This window comes from Pseudophryne corroboree, chromosome 6 (assembly GCF_028390025.1).
Source record: "Pseudophryne corroboree isolate aPseCor3 chromosome 6, aPseCor3.hap2, whole genome shotgun sequence".
NCBI lineage: Eukaryota > Metazoa > Chordata > Amphibia > Anura > Myobatrachidae > Pseudophryne > Pseudophryne corroboree.
Genome location: NC_086449.1, coordinates 812,587,436 through 812,602,039, shown reverse-complemented (window position 1 = coordinate 812,602,039; position 14,604 = coordinate 812,587,436). Strand labels below are relative to the sequence as shown.

The window sequence follows — 14,604 nt, the reverse complement described above, 5'->3', positions numbered from 1 at the left end:
TGTGATTGTCAGCGGCGGATTTTTCGTGGGGCAGTGATGCGGCGTTTGGGGGGGGGGGGTGAGTCCAATGGGGGCGGTCTGGCATCGCTTTCGGGGCAGCTGTGTGACGTCACATGCAGCTGTTCTGATTTAAAAAATGGTGGCCGACTGCCTGACAGTGCAGCCAGGGGTCAACCTTAGTTTGTCGCGTCCACAAGCTAATTGCGGATGCATCGGGAGGAGGCCAGTCACACATGTTGGGCAGCCTTGCATGTGAGGAGATGTATGCAGATCTGGCTGCGTAAACAGGAATCTGCGCTCATCTCTAAATCAGACCCATAGGGGGTCATTCCGAGTTGATCGCTCACTAGCTGCTTTTAGCAGCAGTGCAAACGCTAAGCCGTCGCCTACTGGGAGTGTATTATAGCTTAGCAGAAGAACGAACTAATGCATCGGAGTGCGGCAGCAAAAAAATATTGTGCAGTTTCTGAGTAGCTGCAGACCTACTCAGCGCTTGCGATCACTTCAGACCATTCAGTTCCGGATTTGACGTCACAAACATGCCCTGCATTCTCCCAGCCACGCCTGCGTTTTTCCGAACACTCCCTCCCTCAGTTGACACCCAGAAACGCCCACTTCCTGTCAATCACTCTGCGGACGCCATTGCGACTGAAAAGCTTCGCTAGACCTTGTGTGAAACTGCATCGGTCGTTGTGAAAGTACTTCGCACATGTGCAGGAGTGCCATTTTTTCACTTAATTGCAGCATAGCGAACATTTTCAGCTAGCGATCAACTCGGAATGACCCCCATAATCTATGGTATTCTGGACAACCTTCTGTATGATTGCAGCTAAACTCATTTAGGACCCCATCTATCAGTGAATATTTGAATTTAGGGGCTAATTCAGTAATCCTTTGTATCGCATGCTGGGAGCCACCCATCACAGGGCAAGGCCTCCCCCCCCCCCCCTCCCCTTAACAAGCATAAATTGCGATCGCTTCGCAATTTCAGCTAGTCAGCAGAAACTAAGGATGCCTCCCACAGGAATCCTGGCGCCATCTTACCCGTCGCGGCGTTTGCGTGTGTTGTCACACAGCCGCCACAACCACGCCCCTGTTCGAGCCGCACCGCCCACCTTTTGGGTTGCCCGCCCCCCCACCCCGCGATCGCCTCTGCCTTTTCAGCAAAAATTTCCGGTTGGATGGCACACTGCGATCTACCCTGAATTAGCCCCCTAATCCTCGCACACTCCCATTTTCAGGGATTAACCACAAATATTTAGCATTCCCTGAATATATGATATCTCCAATACCTGCTGCAATCCCTCCATTCCCACCGGCAGCCGCAGTCCCCATTAGTTTCTATGGGGGATGTGATGTGACCAGATTTACCAACGTCCATAATGTGAAACATTCCAGAGACTGGTCCCCGCAGCTACTGCCATCTGAAGATGGCCTTAGCCCATTGTAGTGGGTGCCTTGAAGACCGCGTTTGGGAACCTCAGGCCTAGAGGCTACACATTGCATAATTAGCCAGCGGAGGATTCCCCTGAACTCCCCCCAACAATGGCCACCGTGCATGTGCGGTCAGCAGGATGGCGCAGTAGCCGCGGCAGCAGACTTAGCTCATCGCAAGGATGGGCTTCTTTCCGAGCCTCTGTCCCTGCAGCTGCTGCATAATACCTTCACCCAGAGTAATCGCATGTCGCATTGTGATTCCTGTCGCTAATGTCGCACCCAGATCACATTTCAAACGTGATTATTCATAAATGGGCCCCTTACAGAAAGGGAAGGAAATAATCATGAGAACAGTCTTTACTACACCCTGGGTGCCAGATTTGAGCGGGCGAGAGACCTCCATTCAGCTCCCTCAGCCAGCTAAAATTGGGATACGGTCGTTAGGTCGACCCAACGTAGTTCGACAGTCATTAGATCAGCCACGATAGGTCAATATGCATTAGGTCTTCATGGTAAATAGGTCGATGGGTCAAAATGTCGACATGAGTTTCTCAAAAAACAACTTTTTTTTCATACTTTACGAACCACGTGGACTACGATTGGGAATAGTAACCTGTGCCGAGCGCAGCGGTAGCGCGCGAGCCCTGCAAGGGGACACGGTGGGGTTCCGGTCACTGTACGGAGAAAATGACACAAAAAAATATTAAAAATTCATGTCGAACTTTTGACCTGCTGACTTAATGCATGTCAGCTATCGTGGTCGACCTAATGACTGTTGACCTAAAGGTCCATACACACTTAACAATAAAATGAGCGACGCCGCTCATTTTATCGTCAAGTGTGTATGCCGCCAGCGACGACCGATGCGCGGCCCCGCGGGTCGGCAACGATCGTCGCTGTCGGTAGGGCATGCATGAAGGATGTGGACTGTCGTCCACGACCTTCATGCAGGGCTGACTGGGGCGTGATGTCACTGAGCGATATGAGCGGTCATATCGCTCAGTGAGTACAGGCGCCGCCGACCGGCCGGCCCGGGAGGGGGAAACATTAGACGATGTTGCTCACAGAGCGACATCGTCTAATGTGTATGGGCCTTAAGTTGGGTCGACCCAATGACCCATACCCCTGCAATCAATCCTGTGTGGAATCTGCGCTTCAATCCTGCTTTGCCGGCATCAAAGATTTTCAGATCGATTATGTGGTCTGCAGCAGTCTAGATCTATCAACTGCAGAGCTGCTGTGGTTATAGTGAGTCTTCCTGATCCGAGGCAGCAGCTGCTGTATATCTCACTGCCAGCCTGCTGAAAACTCACAGCAGCAGCAGAGCCCACATCCCAGCAGTCTCCTCTCGTACAGCCTTACACCATGTAGGTACAGTGCTTATTATATGGGTTCTCTATCTGCAGACCTGTCTATACCTGTAGCTGTGCATGCAGCACTCAAGTAGTTACATGTGACTGCAATTGCATCATCTCTAGTGCAGTACACAGTCCTCCAGCTGCTTATTAGGGCCCTTTATGGGGCAATGCAGTGGGAGTGTTTTTCATTCACTAAGTTTCTTTCTTCCTCACAATAAAGCTACCAGCTCCATAGCTTACAGTCCTGACTACGTCTGACTGAGAACATATTCCTGCTTAGGCTGTAATGTATAGCACAACCATGCCCGATTCTTCATGTTTCTCTTACGTCCTAGAGGATGCTGGGGTTCCATTTAGTACCATGGGGTATAGACGGGCCCCTTGGGAGCCATGAGCACTTTAAGAGGTTAATAGTGTGGGCTGGCTCCTCCCTCTATGCCCCTCCTAACAGACTCAGTTTAGAAAATGTGCCGGGAGGAGCCGGTCACAGCTAGGGGAGCTCCTAGGAGTTTTTCTACTTTTATTGTTTTTCTGAGTTAGGTTACAGGAAGGCTCCTGGCAACAGCCTCCCTACTTCGTGGGACTTAGGGGGGGAGTAGGAACCAACTCTAGAAGTTAATGGTTCTCTATCTCCGCTGACAGGACACTGAGCTCCTGAGGGTGCTGATCGCAAGCCCACGAGGCGACCGCTCACTCCTGCAGCACGGCCGCCACCCCCTAACAAATCCAGAAGAAAGAAGAGTGGTGAGTACAACGCCGGCGGCCCGGGAAGCGGGTCACCAGCGGGAACGGCAGCACAAGGGTGGGAGCGCGAGGCTCAGCGGCACACTGTGTACAGAGCTGTGAGGGGCGTCCTGGGCCAGCGCATATACCCTACACTGGTCACATAAGGTCACCAGGCGCTAATCCCGCTGTTAGCAGAATAATTACCTCAGGCCACTATAAACAATAAGTGCGGGAAGACGCGCCATTACAGGGGGCGGGACTTCTCCTCAGAGCGGATCCAGCACTCACCAGCGCCATTTTCTCCCTGCAGATCATCAGAAGAGAGACGTTGACAGGGAGCGCTGCCCTCCACATAACTCCAGCATACCTCCGCGGTACCAGGGTGTTATAGCATACTTGCCGACTTCTGGGCTGCTCTCTCCGGGAGAGAGCAGCCCGTCGGCTCAACAGGGGGGGGCTGGATGTCAGGTGACGCCAAGGGGGGCGGACCAGAGGCGGAACGGGGGCGGGCCGGAGGCAGAACGGGGCGTGGCTTCTGATTCGCGTCATTTAAGCCACGCCCCCCGCTGTGTAATGCCGCGATTACCGGCATTATACAGCAGGGGGCGTGGTTAAAGCGTCATCGCCTGCCCGGACCGCCCACTTTACTCGTTAAGTGGGCGGCGGGCAGGGGGTGACCCCCGTAAATCGGGAGACGTGCCTGCTCTTCCGGGGGGCCGGGAGGGTCACCCGTTTTTCGGGAGCCTCCCGGCCATTCCGGGAGGGTAGGCAAGTATATGTTATAGACAGGGGGGGGGGGGAGTGTTTATAAGTACTGTTTACCCTATTAAGGTTACTCAGTCAGCGCCGGCCGTTTGTTATATTAACTGTCTACTGGGGCGCTGTGTGGCTGGCTCCTTATACTCTGTGACTCTCTGAAGGTACTCTGGGGAAACTGTGTCTGACATTTTCCTGTGTGTGTGTGGCTGTATATCTCACATTAACATAGGGACTTGTGTACTGTGCTGCAGAGTGTGTATCTTTCTCCTGAAGAGTCTATTCCATGTACTCAGGACTGCCATGCTCCTTCTCAGCCTTCTGAGTCCGAACCCCCATGGTTGGATTCTATAAGGGGAATGATATCCCAGATTTCATCTAGGATGTCACATAATGAGAATGAAACACAGGTTTTGAAACCATCTGTAGCGGTTTTGAAGTGTTCAGCTCCCACTACCTCATCTAAGGCCCCTATTACTTACCCTAAAAAGCGTGTTCTGGCCCAGATAATGCAGGCTTCACACAGACACCGACTGTGATACAGGGGACGGTGATGGGGATATGCTGGGGGGAGATGCATCCCTTGCTAAGGGGGTGCAACTAATGATTGAGGCCATTAGGTACATTTTACACATAACTGAAACAGTTCCTGAGCAGGTAGAGGAAGCTTACTTTACAGACAATAAGAAAACCTCTCTTACTTTCCTCGCTTCTAAGGAGTTAAACTCCTTGTTTGAAAAATCCTGGGAAAACCCAGAGAAAAGCTTCCAGATCCCGAAAAGGAATCTCATTGCTTTTCCCTTCCCTGAAGAGGACAGGAAAAAGTGGGAAAACCCGTCGATTGTAGACGCTTCCGTATCTCGGTTGTCTAAAAAGGTTGTTTTACCTGTCCCTGGTTCAACCGCTTTAAAAGAGCCGGCTGACCGCAAGATTGAGACTATGCTCAAATCACTATACACAGCTACAGGCGTAGCTTTAAGACCCACTATTGCATGTGCGTGGATTTCTAAAGCCATAGTAAAGTGGTCAGGCACATTACTAGAGGACTTAGATACTATGGATAGGAGTGACATTGAATTGTTTTTGCGTCACATACAGGATTCTGCAGGTTTCATGGTGGAGGCCATGAAGGACCTTGTCTACTTAATGCAAGGGCTTCTTCCATGGCTATCTCAGCACGCAGAGGACTCTGTTTGCGCCAACGGTCTACGGATGCGCAATCCAAGAAAAGTGTGGAGAACCTACCCTTCACAGGTCAGACTCTGGGGACGCATTGGATGCGTGGATCTCCACGGCAACTGCGGTAAGTTGACCTTCCTTCCCTCAGCGACACCGCCGACTAGGAAGTCTTATCCTACGTCTACAATGCAGTCCTTTCGGACCGCAAAAGTTAAAAAGTCCAAACCCCCTTCCACTTTCTTTAGAGGCGGCCGGGAGAAATCCAGAAAACCAGCAGGTTCCCAGGAACAGAAGCCAGGTTCTGTTTCCTCCAAGTCTTCAGCATGACAGTGGACCTCCAAGCCTGGTAATCGGGCAGGTGGGAGCCAGACTAAAGGATTTCAGTCACATCTCGGCGTCTTCTTGCCTAGACCCCTGGGTAAAAGATATTGTTGCCCAGGGGTATAGACTGGAGTTTCACGAACTCCCACCTCACAGATTCTTCAAGTCAGGCTTACCAGCTTTGCCGACAGAAAGTGCTATCCTACAGGAAGCCATTCAAAAATTGTTGCACACAGGTGTCATTGTTCCAGTTCCACCTCACCTAAAGACATGGGTTATTACTCCAACCTATTTGTGATACCGAAACCGGATGGTTCGGAAAGGCCGATTTTAAACCTAAAATCCTTAAACCCCTACTTGAGGGAATGTAAATTCAAGATGGAGTCTCTGAGAGCGGTGATCTCAGATCTGGAGGAGGGAGAATTCCTGGTATCCCTGGATATCAAGGATGCGTACCTTCATGTTCCAATCTGGCCGCCTCATCAGGCTTATTTAAGATTTGCGCTGCTGGACTGTCATTATCAGTTCCAGGCGCTGCCATTTGGCCTCTCCACAGCACCGAGGGTGTTCACCAAGGTCATGGCAGAGATGATGCTACTCCTCCGCAAGCAGGTAGTGAACATAATTCCATATCTGGACGATCTGCTGATAAAAGCATCTTCCAGGGAGAAGCTGTTACAGAGCATTGCTCTCTCAGCTCGACTACTCCAGGATCATGGGTGGATCCTGAACCTTCCAAAGTCACATTTGAAGCCGACAAGGAGACTGTGCTTCCTGGGGATGAGTCTTGACACGGAAGTACAGATGGTGTTTCTACCGGTGTAGAAAGCGTTGGTGATCCAATCAGTGGTCCAGGATGTCCTGAAGCCTGCCCGGGTATCGGTTCATCAGCGCATTTGTCTCCTGGGGAAGATGGTTGCCTCCTACGAGGCTCTACAGTACGGAAGATTTCATGCACGGTCTTTCCAACTGGATCTCCTGGACAAATGGTTGGGATCTCATCTTCACATGCACAAGGGATTCGCTCCTTTGGTGGCTACAAACTTCTCACCTTCTCGAGGGCCACAGATTCAGGATTCAGAATTGCATCCTTCTAACCACGGACGCAAGTCTCAGCGGTTGGGGAGCAGTCACCCAAGGGGAAAACTACCAAGGAAAGTGGTCAAGTCTGGAACCCATCCTTCCGATACACATTTTGGAACTAAGGGCGGTGTACAACGGCCTTCTACAAGCTGCACATCTTCTGCAAGATCAGGCCATTCAGGTTCAGTTGGACAGTGTCCTACATAAACCGACAGGGCGGAACGAAGAGCAGAGCCACAATGTCAGAGGTAAGAAGAATCCTCCTCTGGGCAGAAAAGCACGTGGTGGCGCTGTCGGAAATCTTCATTCCGGGAGTTGACAACTGGGAAGCTGACTTCCTCAGCAGACACGGTCTCCATCCAGGAGAATGGAGGTGTTCGCGGAGGTAACAAGTCGGGGTGTACCTCAAATAGACATGATGGCCTCCCGCCTCAACAAGAAGCTTCGGAGGTACTGTTCCAGGGATCCACAGACGGTGGCTGTGGACGCCCTGGTGACTCCGTGGGTGTTCCAGACAGCGTATGTGTTCCCTCCACTTCCACTCATCCCAAGGGTTCTCAAACTAATAAAAAGAACAAGAGTTCAGGCAATCCTCATTTCTCCGGACTGGCCAAGAAGGGCTTGGTACGCGGATCTTCTGAATTTACTGCTGGTGGATCCGAGGCCTGTTCCTCTTCGCGAGGGCCTTATGCAACAGGGGCCGTTCGCTTATCAAGACTTACCACGGCTACGTTTGACGGCATGGAGGTTGAACGACAGATATTAGCTCGGAAGGGCATTCCGAAAAAAAGTAATTCCTATCCTGATACAGGCTAGGAAGGAAGTAACGTCTAGACATTACCATCGGATTTGGAAAAAGTATGTGTCTTGGTGTGAATCCAAGAAGTTTCCTGCGGTCAAGTTTCAACTAGGACGGTTTCTCCTCTTTCTGCAAGCAGGTGTGGATGTTGGCCTACGCTTGGGTTCCATTAAAGTCCAGATTTCGGCCTTGTACATTTTCTTCCAGAAAAAATTGTCTGCTCTCCCTGAGGTTCAGACTTTTTGGAAAGGGGTTCTGTACATCCAACCACCTTTCGTGCCTTCTACGACACTGTGGGATCTTAATGTGGTGCTGCAGTTCCTGTAATTGGATTGGTTTGAGCCTTTACAAGAGGTGGATGTCAAGTTTCTTACTTGGAAGGCGGTCACACTGTTGGCACTGGCATCTACTAGGCGTGTGTCCGAATTGGGAGCATTGTCCTACAAGAGCCCCATATGTTATGATCCTGATACTCAGGTCAGGGGAGATCTTATACGGTGGGACCTGAGTACCAGGACGTAATGCTGGGAAAGGGAAATGGAATGGGAATAGCCCCTGGCACCCTATCTCCGTTGTCTCACCCGTGCTGTCAGTACACTCTTGCGAGACTATGGTTTCTTGGGCCCATGGCAGCCGCGTTTGAAGGGCGGATTACGTCTGCCCAACTCCGATGCCCCCTCAGGTCTTAATGAGAGACAAAGAGTGAACTGAGACAGGGTGATAACAAGGGGCCCTCTAACTAAACAACAAGGCCAGGGGCTACTGGCAAACCTGAAACTAAAAGTATGCGCGGATTACCGCCAGGGAAAAGAACAACCAAAATATTCCACTTGTCCACTCTCCTACATGGCACCGCCGATTACCGGAGAGGACTATGGAAGCGGAAACCTCCGCAAATGCACCAGTACAATGAAACAATACTAAAGTGGCCTAGGCCGCAACATGCGGCAGGGCCGCCACTCACGAATCCAAGAGAGAACCTCAATCGACTGCCACAGGTAACTTAGGACCAGAAGAACTCCTTGGGACCAGGTGACTAACTCCAAGATTCAGGAACTCAGAGAACGGGAGGGACCGGACACAGCTAACCAGGAACAGACGTTCACCAAACATGAGCAGCATGCAGGAAGCTATCACCGGCGTCTGTGTGAGGCACTGAGGAGGCATTTAACAGGGAACCCTCCAATCAGAGTACAGAGCCTAATTACAATAAATGTCGTGCAGCTGCCTTGCTGCACGACCAGAGAAACATGTGTGAACACTTTAATTAATCAACCCTGCAACGGGGAACGCGGTCCGCCTTTGGCGTCCCCGTTGCTAAGGTCCCGGCGGCTTGGCGCGCCCGGCATCCTAGCGTTGCTAGGGACCCGGCGGCTCAGCGCGCACGGCGTCCTAGCGTTGCTAGGGACCCGGCGGCTCAGCGCGCACGGCATCCCTAGTTGCTAGGCGCCAGGCAAGGAGGAAGCCCCGGACCGCGGCGCCTAACACCTACTTGATTTTCCATGAAGATGGGACTGAGCTCAGAACTCGTCAGCAATTTCTTCCAAAGGTTGTGTCGGCTTTTCATATGTGTGAGCTGATATGAATCTCGCCACTATCTGTGTATTTCCTTCTCTCTAAGTATGTCCGTCTCCTTGGGCACAGTTTCTAGACTGAGTCTGGTAGGAGGCGCATAGAGGGAGGAGCCAGCTGACACTATTAAACTCTTAAAGTGCCCATGTCTCCCAAGGGAGCCGTCTATACCCCATGGTACTAAATGGAACCCCAGCATCCTCTACGGACTACGTGAAAAGGATTTACCGGTAGGTAATTAAAATCCTATTTCTCTTACGTCCTAGAGGATGCTGGGGACTCCGTAAGGACCATGGGGATAGACGGGCTCCGCAGGAGACATGGGCACTTTAAGAAAGACTTTAGGTCTGGGTGTGCACTGGCTCCTCCCTCTATGCCCCTCCTCCAGACCTCAGTTTACTACTGTGCCCAGAGGAGACTGTGTGCATTTCAGGGAGCTCTCCTGAGTTTCCTGACAGAAAGTATACTTGTTAGGTTTTTTATTTTCAGGAAGCCTGCTGGCAACAGACTCCCTGCATCGAGGGACTGAGGGGAGAGAAGCAGAATTACTTCTGTGAGTTGAAAGGCTCTGCTTCTAGGCTACTGGACACCATTAGCTCCAGAGGGATCGGTACGCAGGTCTCACCCTCGCCGTCCGTCCCAGAGTCGCGCCGCCGTCCTCCTCGCAGAGCCGGAAGATAGAAGCCGGGTGAGTATGAGAAGAAAAGAAGACTTCAGAGGCGGCAGAAGACTTCATGATCTTCACTGAGGTAACGCACAGCAGTAACGCTGTGCGCCATTGCTCCCATACACCTCACACACGGCAGTCACTGTAAGGGCGCAGGGGGGGCGCCCTGGGCAGCATATGAACCTCTCTTTGGCAAAAATATATATGTATACAGTTGGCCACTGTATGTATATATAAGAGCCCCCGCCAATTTCTAGTGTATTTGAGCGGGACAGAAGCCCGCTGCCGAGGGGGCGGGGCTTCTCCCTCAGCACTCGCAAGCGCCATTTTCTCCACAGCACAGCTGAGAGGAAGCTCCCCGGACTCCCCCCTGCTTATACCACAGTGAAAGATGGTTTTAAAGAAGAGGGGGGGGGGGCACATAATTAGGCGCATATATACATATATACACAGCGCTACTGGGTAAACATATATTTATTGTGTTTTTTCCTGGGTCATATAGCGCTGGTGTGTGTGCTGGCATACTCTCTCTCTGTCTCACCAAAGGGCCTTGTGGGGGAACTGTCTTCAGATAAGAGGATTACCTGAGTGTGTGGTGTGTCGGTACGCGTGTGTCGACATGTCTGAGGTAGAAGGCTCTCCTAGAGAGGACGGGGAGCAAATGAATGTGGTGTCTCCGTCGACAACGCCGACACCTGACTGGATGGATGGATATGTGGAATGTTTTAAGTGCTAATGTAAATTTATTGCACAAAAGATTAGACAAAGCTGAAGGTAGGGTACAGCCAGGGAGTCAACCCATGTCTGTCCCTATGTCGCAGGGACCTTCGGGGTCTCAAAAGCGCCCTCTATCCCAAATAATAGACACAGATACCGACACGGATTCTGACTCCAGTGTCGACTACGATGATGCAAAATTACAGCCAAAATTGGCTAAATGTATTCGATATATGATTATTGCAATAAAAGATGTTTTGCATATCACAGAGGAACCCCCTGTCCCTGATACGAGGGTACACATGTATAAGGGAAAGAAACCTGAGGTAACTTTTCCCTCCTCACATGAGTTGAACGAATTATGTGAAAAAGCTTGGGAATCTCCAGACAAAAAACTGCAGATTCCCAAAAGGATTCTTATGGCGTATCCTTTCCCGCCAACGGACAGGGTACGGTGGGAATCATCCCCTAAGGTGGACAAAGCGTTGACACGCTTGTCAAAAAAGATAGCGCTACCCTCAAGGATCCTGCAGACCGCAAGCAGGAGATTACCTTGAAATCCATTTACACACATTCTGGTACATTACTCAGACCGGCAATTGCGTCGGCCTGAGTTTGTAGCGCGGTAGCAGCATGGACAGATTCCTTATCTGTGGAGATTGAGACCCTAGATAAGGATACCATTTTATTGACCCTAGGCCATATAAAGGATGCTGTCTTATATATGAGGGATGCTCAAAGAGACATTCGTTTACTGGGTTCCAGAATAAACGCTATGTCAATTTCTGCTAGACGAGTCCTCTGGACCCGGCAGTGGACAGGTGATGCCGACTCAAAAAGACATATGGAGGTTTTACCTTACAAGGGGGAGGAATTGTTTGGGGAAGGTCTCTCGGACCTGGTCTCCACAGCTACGGCAGGTAAATCAAATTTTTTGCCTTATGTTCCCTTACAACCTAAGAAAGCGCCACATTATCAAATGCAGTCCTTTCGTTCAAATAAAAGCAAAAGAGTGCGTGGATCGTCCTTTCTTGCCAGAGGTAAGGGCAGAGGTAAAAAGCTGCACAGAACAGCTAGTTCCCAGGAACAGAAATCCTCCCCGGCCTCTGCAAAATCCACCGCATGACGCTTGGGCTCCGCGGGGGGAGTCCACCCCAGTGGGGGCACGTCTTCAACTTTTCAGCCACATCTGGGTTCACTCACAGGTGGATCCCTGGGCAATAGAAATTGTTTCTCGGGGATACAAGCTGGAATTCGAAGAGGTGCCTCCTCGCCGGTTTTTCAAATCGGCTCTACCGACTTCTCCCCTAGAAAGGGAGATAGTGTTAAATGCTATTCACAAATTGTGTCTTCAAAAAGTGGTGGTCAAAGTTCCCCTACTTCAGAGAGGGAAGGGATACTACTCCACCCTGTTTGTAGTTCCGAAACCGGACGGTTCGGTCAGACCCATATTGAATTTAAAATCCCTGAACCTATACTTAAAACATTTAAAGTTCAAAATGGAATCGCTCAGAGCGGTCATCGCCAGCCTGGAAGGGGGGGATTTTATGGTATCTCTGTACATAAAGGATGCATACCTTCATGTTCCCATTTATCCACCTCATCAGGCGTACCTGAGATTTTCGGTACAGGATTGTCATTACCAATTTCAGACGTTGCCGTTTGGGCTTTCCACGGCCCCGAGGATTTTCACCAAGGTAATGGCGGAAATGATGGTGCTCCTGCGCAAACAAGGTGTCACAATTATCCCGTACTTGGACGATCTCCTCATAAAAGCGAGATCAAGAGAGCAGTTACTGAACAGCGTATCACTTTCACTGAAGGTGTTACAGCAACACGGCTGGATTCTTAATATCCCGAAGTCGCAGCTGGTTCCTACGACTCGTCTGAGCTTCTTGGGCATGGTTCTGGACACAGACCAGAAAAAGGGTTTTCTCCCGACAGAAAAGGCTCAGGAACTCATGACTCTAGTCAGGAACCTATTGAAACCAAAACAGGTGTCAGTGCATCACTGCACTCGAGTCCTGTGAAAAATGGTGGCAACATACGAGGCCATTCCCTTCGGCAGGTTCCATGCAAGGACTTTCCAATGGGACCTATTGGACAAGTGGTCCGGGTTACATTTACAAACTCATCAGCGGATCACCCTGTCCCCCAGGGCCAGGGTATCTCTCCTGTGGTGGCTGCAGAGTGCTCACCTTTTGGAAGGACGCAGGTTCGGCATTCAGGATTGGATCCTGGTGACCACGGACGTGAGCGTCAGAGGGTGGGGAGCAGTCACACGGGGAAGAAACTTCCAAGGACTCTGGACAAGTCAAGAGACTTGTCTTCACATCAACATCCTGGAACTGAGGGCCATATACAACGCCCTATATCAGGCGGAGAACTTACTTCGCGACCAACCAGTTCTGATCCAGTCAGACAACATCACCGCAGTGGCTCATGTAAACCGCCAAGGCGGCACATGTAGCAGAGTGGCAATGACGGAAGCCACCAAGATTCTTCGCTGGGCGGAAAATCATGTAAGCGCCCTGTCAGCTGTGTTAATTCCGGGAGTGGACAACTGGGAAGCAGACTTCCTCAGCAGACACGACCTGCATCCAGGGGAGTGGGGACTTCATCAGGAAGTCTTCGCACAGATTGCAAGTCAGTGGGGACTACCCCAGATAGACATGATGGCATCCCGTCTCAACAAAAAGCTACAGGGGTATTGCGCCAGATCAAAAGATCCTCAAGCGGTAGCAGTAGACGCCCTAGTGACACCGTGGGTGTTCCAGTCGGTTTATGTGTTTCCTCCTCTTCCTCTCATACCCAAGGTATTGAGAATAATAAGAAAAAGAGGAGTGAGAACAATTCTCATTGTTCCAGATTGGCCAAGAAGGACCTGGTATCCGGATCGGCTGGAAATGCTCACAGAAGATCCGTGGCCTCTTCCTACACAGGGGCCATGTCTGTTCCAAGACTTACCGCGGCTGCGTTTGACGGCATGGCGGTTGAACGCCGGATCCTAGCGGAGAAAGGAATTCCGGATGAAGTCATTCCTACGCTGATAAAGGCTAGGAAGGACGTGACAGCTAAACATTATCACAGTATATGGCGAAAATATGTTTCTCTTGGTGTGAGGCCAGGAATGCTCCTACGGAAGAATTCCATCTGGGCCGTTTCCTGCACTTCCTACAGACTAGAGTGAATTTGGACCTAAAGTTAGGATCCATTAAGGTTCAGATTTCGGCCTTATCCATTTTCTTTCAAAAAGAATTGACTTCTCTCCCAGAAGTACAGACTTTTGTGAAGGGAGTGCTGCATATTCAGCCTCCTTTTATACCTCCGGTGGCGCCTTGGGACCTTAACGTGGTGTTGAGTTTCCTTAAGTCGCACTGGTTTGCGCCACTTCAAAGTGTGGAGTTAAAATATCTCACTTGGAAGGTGGTCATGTTATTAGCCTTGGCTTCGGCTAGGCGAGTGTCGGAATTGGCGGCGTTGTCTCATAAAAGCCCCTATCTGGTTTTCCATATGGATAGGGCGGAATTGCGGACTCGCCCTCAATTCTTAAGGTGGTGTCATCTTTTCATATGAACCAACCTATTGTGGTGCCTGTGGCTACACAAGATTTGGAGGATTCTGAGTCCCTTGATGTGGTCAGGGCTTTGAAAATTTATGTGGCCAGAACGGCTAGAGTCAGGAAAACGGAAGCACTGTTTGTCCTATATGCAGCCAACAAGGTTGGCGCCCCTGCTTCGAAGCAGACTATTGCTCGCTGGATCTGTAATACCATCCAGCAGGCGCATTCTACGGCGGGATTGCCGTTACCAAAATCAGTCAAGGCCCATTCCACTGTGAAGGTGGGCTCATCTTGGGCAGCTGTCCGAGGGGTCTCGGCATTACAACTGTGCCGAGCTGCTACTTGGTCGGGTTCAAACACCTTTGCAAAATTCTATAAGTTTGATACCCTGGCTGAGGAGGACCTCCTGTTTGCTCAATCGGTGCTG

The 14,604-nt window shown here is 50.7% G+C and overlaps 1 protein-coding gene across 2 annotated transcripts in view; it reads left to right on the top strand.

The window, feature by feature from the left end:
- The first annotated feature begins 2,637 nt into the window (after positions 1–2,637).
- LOC134933686 (E3 ubiquitin/ISG15 ligase TRIM25-like) overlaps positions 2,638–14,604 on the top strand; it is a 75,060-nt gene continuing 63,093 nt past the window's right edge. Inside the window, exon 1 of one of the 2 annotated variants that reach the window (XM_063929059.1) lies at positions 2,638–2,804. The gene's annotated coding sequence lies outside the window, so the exon portion shown is untranslated. The remainder of the gene's footprint in view (positions 2,805–14,604) is intronic. The other variant, XM_063929058.1, reaches the window with a different exon arrangement.